The 7,027-nt window shown below is 38.4% G+C and overlaps 1 protein-coding gene and 1 pseudogene across 3 annotated transcripts in view; both read right to left on the reverse strand.

Annotated features, from left to right (window-relative positions):
- LOC115732264 (cinnamoyl-CoA reductase 1-like) overlaps positions 1-7,027 on the reverse strand; it is a 37,766-nt gene that overhangs the window by 16,438 nt on the left and 14,301 nt on the right. The gene's annotated exons all lie outside the window — the stretch shown is intronic.
- Positions 3-3,774, reverse strand: LOC115732108 (annotated as a pseudogene).

A 7,027-nucleotide genomic window follows, 5' to 3' on the forward strand; every position in this document is an offset into this window, starting at 1 on the left:
AACTACTTCGTTTACAGTAGGTCAGACGTGCAGTAGCTTTCAACTGAATCAACTAGAGTTTCCTCCAATGCCCTGTAATTCCAACCGAGCCCTCGTAACTTCTCTGAGCTGATAGTCATCCATTCTTCAGTCTCAGTGAAGCTGCCAATTAACATGCATGCATTCAGGATTCATCAAATAAATAAACCAAGAAGAAACATCAATGCCTTAGTTCTTGACATTGTATTTATTTATTTTTATTCCTTGATCGAATATGAAAAGAACGGGAAACGGAGAAGTAGATCCCAGATCATTTCGACCACATAATTAACAGGGAAGTCGAAGGATACCTTTTAGGATAATTGTAGTTAGGATACAGAGTCTTCACCTTTTCCACCAAGTCCCGTGTCTTAATGCAGTAAGATGTGCATATATATCGTCCTTCGGCCTCAGGTTTCTCATATGCCAAAATTACAGCTGCAGCGACATCACGTACGTCCACTATATTCCTAACCCTGTTTGGCACTGACTCCTGCCCACCTGTTATTACATCGCATAAAATATTGCCAGCAGAGTTAGGTCCGGCAATGTTAGAACCACCACAAACACAAAATGACAGCCTGAGTCATCTTCTCCCGATTTAGAAGGGTAAGAAAAGTGCATCTAAATGCCAGATAATTTAGAAACACAAATCATTTCCCAGCACTCTGGACACATGTGAAACTGTTTCAGATAGAAAGAAAACCCTACAACATGGAATGTTCTGGAGAGGACACATGCTTATGTCTCTTTCTATATAGGAACTCTTAAAAAGGTCTTGTCAATGATTGCCACCAGAACACTTGTTAAGTAAACTTCATTTGGAATAGTTCAATTTTCAAAGTTTTGATTATGCATAACACGACGACAGCAAGTGCATTTGGAACTGTATAATTTCCTAAATGGGCTATTTAACAAGTGGCCCCAGGATGCGTTAACAAAATCCATCGTAAAATAAAATGTATACAACTTTCACTAAACTATTCATGTATTACAGCAGATCTGAAGGCAGTGGCAATGTATAACTACTTTTTGCAAGCATCATACCTTTCATAACATTTATGAGGGCCATTGTGCTTGCATTGAGTGTTGGCTGCAGAATTGGGCCAAATATGAGACTGGGACACACTGATACGACGTCGAGCCCATTTCTATTTGCATATTCTAAAGCTTCACCTTCTGCTTCAGTTTTTGAAAGGCAATACCAGTTCTGTGGCAAGAAGAGGGAATGTTCAGCAGGGAATGAAGGAACTTACGACAAAGAATCAGTACATGCTTTTCTTAGATATGGAAGTATAATTGCTCTATAGAGATGAGCTGATGGATAGCCAACTATAGCAAGGCAACACAAACTCAATTGCAGCTTTGTAATATATTTATTCATTTGCCAAAGAAGCTGTATGAAACTTGACAGAAACTTTACACAATATCGGAGCATTTTTTCCAAGTCTCTAGTAAGTATTATCCTTTAAATACTAATTTTCTAACTATCTTGCTAAGACCTGTTAACTATTTTTATGTCGTCAATAATATTACTTAGAGAAAACATTGCACTCATGGAAAAATGGCAATGATTAAGAATGTTGACACAGCCCCAGAAGGCTACAGCAGATAATTCACCAGAATCAATTCATAAGCAGATCACCTCAGTCCTGCGACAGTACTCCTTGTCAGACCAAGACGACTCGTCCATCGCTTGACCATTTGGCCAGCTTGGGATCATCATCAATGCAGCAACCGAGGACACATATACAACTCGCTTAACTTTCGCTTCAGAACATGCCTTCAGCACATTAAGTGTTCCCTTAACTGCAGGTGCAAGCAGTTGTACCTGCAAAAAGTTTGTTAAAAAATAGAGGAGGCGGAGACTATAACCATTAATAAATTCGCCAGTCATATCATGTATTAAGTCCCCAATCATGAGAGGCAGATCTACAAGGACTAATGGCTTTCACCATGACATTGTTTTTTAGCCTTTCAGTTTCATTTTGATGACTGGTCTAGACTATACCTCAAACCTTCTGCTTCTTACTAGCTTAATCAAGTTTGACTTGATCCCATCTTCACGTATTCCCTTACATTGATATAATTCCACAGGACTAAGAAGGGGCATTTTATTTGCATGTGTAGAACCATCATACTTATAGACAATGGGTCCAAGTAAGGAAGGCAGCGAATGGTAAATTCAGTTTTCACAAGCAGTGTTAAAAAGCAACCACGTATACATATGAACAGTATATATTCATTCTTATAGATTCAAATGCATGCACGTCAATATCTAAACACTGTTTGTGGAAATAAAGCTTTAGGATTTGACATAGTCACAAAGCAATTGCCAGGGAAACTCTCACCTCAGGGTTTGACACAGAGGAGGGAGGGACTGGAGAAGCAACATGGAGAACCCCACAGCATCCTTCAATTGCCGAGCGGAGCGAATCGTAATCAAGTAAATCCGCCTTGAAGAGTCTCAATTTCTCAGATGCTTTATCTAGTTCCTTCAAGTGAGCATTCTTTGCATCACCTGCACAGAGAAAGTTACCAATTCAGTCCCGAGATTGGAAGACCACAGGATTTATTGTTCTATAGTCGGCCTAGATAGAGATACTGAGGCTATTAGTTGCTTTGCCTAACCCAATCCAACAAACAAAGCCCCCCCAACAGCCAAATTTTGTAGCCAAAACCATTTCTTAACGCAGCAATCTTCTGTTGCTCTTTAACGACCCAAACTTTCGATTTGATCTTGTGACAATATGCAAGGACCCAATTTCCTAGCATCACATAAAGAGAAATTTCCTTTGAAATGGAGATAGCCCCATCGGTTGATTTTACTTCGAAGGGAAAAGAGGAGGGAAGGGAGAAAATAGAGAGAGCTTCGGTTGCTAGGATGATGTCGAAAGGAAAACAAGGTTATTTGACTGGAAAAACATGCCTCACCCTTCCCACAATTTCAAAAGAATGTTGCCTGGCTCTGCTCGGGTAGGAACTACCTAACTCCTGCCCCTATTCGCAGTGATTTTTTCAAGGGTTGGTTCGTTGAGTATTCAAGCACTTGGTTTTGGATGTGGGAGCGGACCTTTGATGGGTGTTGCAATGGCTCTGTTTACAGCATTCCTTTCTACTATCTTAGAAACTTATGATTCTTCCTTTTTACTGGACCGGAATTTCAATGAATTAGATTCACAAGAAACGCCGGGTGGTACATGCCCTGTTCGACTCGGTGGGAGAGTCTCCCACTCAGAATAACCTCAGAGGCGGTCTTGGCCGATGCTCGTGAAGCGGGTAGTCAGAAAATGAAAAGAAAAAAGAAAAAGGGTATACTTCCCCCCTATTTGTATTCATATCCTTCTAGGTTAACTACCCAAACAAACGAAACAATTCCAGTTTTCCCTCCACCTCCCTCAATCCAAACAATACCCATAAGAAGAGTCCCAGAGCAGAGAAGAACTCATCGTCGTGAACACGCAAAGCATTGCTCGGAGAATCGAGCGGTGGATGTCGGCAATCAAAGCTCGAGCACAGAACAACACAGAAAGCAGAACAGACCGAGAGAGAAAACCAAGAGCAAAATAATCAGCTGATGAACTGAGGAGAGTAACCGGAGGAGTTGAAGGACTTACTGGGATCTCTGACCGTGCCATGGACGGTGTAGCCCTTGGAGAGAAGAATCTTGACGACCCACGAAGCAAGAAAGCCTCCAGCTCCGGTAACGCACAATGTTTTCTCCGCCATCGTCTCTCTCTCTCTCTCTCTCTCTCTGTGCACGCACAGACTCGAGCTCGAACGCTCTAGTGGCTCTGCAGTGCGGTCTTCGTGGGCCAGCCAGAATGGACCAAAAATTCTTTAAAATTCTTTTATTGCTTCTGCTGGTGCTTGGACACTAATCTAACAGCGTCACACATACGGACGTTGAAATTTTGTTCGATCCCCGTTATACTCAATATGGCGAAAAAGACTGATTCCCATCTTAATCAAGAGGAAATCGGATTCCAATCACAATGAGCCAAGCCGCTTGCTTTTAGCTAAATTTAAGAATAAAAAAACATTTCTGTCTTCATCCATAAATCCTTCACGCATAAACGGGGTCCAGATGAAAGCATCGGTCAAAGGAGAAGGCGGGCATTGACGACTAGAGGCTGAAGGTGTCGTCTTTCGTCTAGCATTTATCCGCGCCGCTTCATGCAGTACCCATTTGATTGTTGTTCCTATCGTGTGATTGGTGGGAAAACAAACTACGTTACAACCACCGCTGCGACTTTAGGACTGACTTAACGAGGTTGTCGAGCGTCAGCGATGATCTCAACGAGGTTGCATCTAGAATAATACGGAGACTAGAGAACCCCATCACCGTCCTGGGCTTCATCTTCTTCTCTCTTTTCTCAGCACGCTTGCTGCTCAGTCTGGGCCTGAAATTAAGACCCCTCAAAATGCACCTCGGGAACTTATCTCGGGCCATATGCGTCACCCGTCAAATCTTAAATTGTGCAAAGAAATTGTATTGATCGAATCATCGTAACAACACACCAAATGAGCAGCTAGGCAATAATCCTCTGGAGTCGGAGGACGCGCAAGGAGCGACCTGACGTAAAGCAATGAAGGAGTCCGGCTTACTTACCTGCTCTTTTGGGTCTAACTAGGTTCCTTTCGATTCAAGGTCAAAGCTGTTCGAACGTACATTAACTATCGATTGTGGGGTCTGAGAATGAAACGAAATGTCGGACATGGGAGAATTGTCTTTCCTGCGCCCATTTAGTCCAAATGAAACATTGTATCAAAAGTACATAAAAACACATCAAATAAATATAAATTTAGGAACGACATTGGGTTAAAGTTTAGGGATCATATCGAACAAATTGAAATTTTATAGATAATTTTATATATTGAGTCAAAATTAAAGGGTTATTTGTGTTATTTTTACTTTTTAAAATTCTAATTTGAGATAAAATCATGCAATCGCCTTTATTTCATATATAGCCATCAAGCGGTTAGTCGGGTGGATCATGCCAAACAACAATCCAATCATGGATTTGCCAATAATTGATGTTGTTGTTGAAAGATTCCGATTGTGTACGTTGTAATAACATATAGTTCGATTGGTCTAGGGTGTGCATGGTAACCATTCTCATTCTCTCGATTCTCATCCCGAACAGTAAAAAATGAGAATCTTGTTTGGTAACTTAAATAATTTTGATTCTGATTATGTTCCCATAATCGGTTTTGGAGAATCAAAATCGGTTTTAAAGTAAAATCAAGAAGCAAAAAAAAAGTTGCTTCTGGGAAAAGAATGACTTTTGAAAATAGCAAACAGAATGAAGTCTCACATCTCTTACTTTTTCCTTGTAATTTTATCATCATTTTTTCCCCTCTACCTAATAAAAATAAAATAAAATAAAAATAAAAAATAATTCTTTAAAAAATTAACAAAAAATTTAGAAAATCCTAAAAAATAGAAAAAGTTTAGATTATGCTAGTTTGACCTTATTTTCATAAAGTTGGGCCTAAATTTTATAGATTTCACTCTCCTACAAAGAATATTGCAGAGGATGAGGGCATCCAATATGCATACTAGTAGCCGTGCATCACAAGATGTTTCTATGTATTTAGAAAACGCAACATTTAAAGAACTTTAAACATTATGTATTAAAATTTGTATTTCATTCATGACATGCTAAAAAATAATGTATTTTAAATTATTTGAGTGTGCATTGAAAATTAGTCTTTAATTTAGGATGAAATTTTATAAATTAACTGCATAGTTATTTGACTTAAATGAAAAAAATAGGGAAAGAATCATTTTTTCGAAATATAAATTTTGTGCAGTTATCAAACACGTTCTGATTCTCTAAAACTCATTCAAGAACATAATCAAAAAATTCATTTGAACCGGAATCAGTTTTTACGTATCGGAATGAGAATCGGAGAATGAAAATAGTTACCATGCGGACCCCTAGAATCCCGTGCCTGTCAAATGCATCCAAAGCAAAAGAGTGCTCACTTTTTCTAGAAAATCAAAAGCTGGCGCACATGGGGGAACTTGAATTTTCCGCCATTGCTTTCTTGATTGACATGTCACGCCCATTAACTACAATTCAAATGGTCGATTAGACAGCCCGTTTGGCTATGGGCCTTTTCAAGGCCAAGCACGGACACTCTTCGTGTCGGTGTCGAACGCGAATCGAACGAACACTTTATGAGAATTTTGTATCGATATCGGACACGCATCCGACACGCTCCAAAATGTGACAACTCTACTGGACACGCAACAATACACAAATCGAAAATCTCGACATGCGCTGAGTCAATTTTGAAAATTTTAATATTTTAGGACTAAAATTGAAAATCTATCAAAATCTAAAAATCATATGTTTATTTTTTTCTTTTGGTAAAAAAAAAAAAGCCATATGTTTATTAGAATGCGTTTGTTTTGCAAAAAACTCCATGCTAAATGAAAAAACTTTATGGGACATGACTTCTCAATAAATTAATTAGGTTTTCTTTGTTTGGTGAAATGTGTCTAAAAATGTTTTTCGGTGTTTGGATCTCATTTGGAAAATGATTTTAATTTGATGACTTTGCAAAAAAAAAAAAAAAAGAATTTAGTCATCGAATTTTAAAATAATGTTTATTGTTTTATTTGTTTATTTTAAATTTATTTTTAGGGGTATGTTCACTAAAAGTTTTAAAACTTGTCACAAAAGCGCAATTGAGTCCTAAAATTTGCAAAAAATGCAATCGAGTTGTAAAACTTGCCAAATTTATGCAATCAAGACATTTCATTAACTCTATTCAAGTTTGCTAACGAAAATTACTAACATGGCTTTTTAAAAATGTTCACTCTTTTAAGTGGGAATGTGGGTAAAACGACGTCGATTTAGTCCAAATCTGATTTTTAATATAACTTTTATTTAAATTAATTGAAAAATAAGCTAAACTGAAAAAAAAGAATGAAAAAGAAGACAACAGAACTAGCGGCGAGGGCTTGCTACCCCACCATAGCCATAAAAGGTTGGCG

This window comes from Rhodamnia argentea, chromosome 2, assembly GCF_020921035.1.
Source record: "Rhodamnia argentea isolate NSW1041297 chromosome 2, ASM2092103v1, whole genome shotgun sequence".
Taxonomy (NCBI): Eukaryota; Viridiplantae; Streptophyta; class Magnoliopsida; order Myrtales; family Myrtaceae; genus Rhodamnia; species Rhodamnia argentea.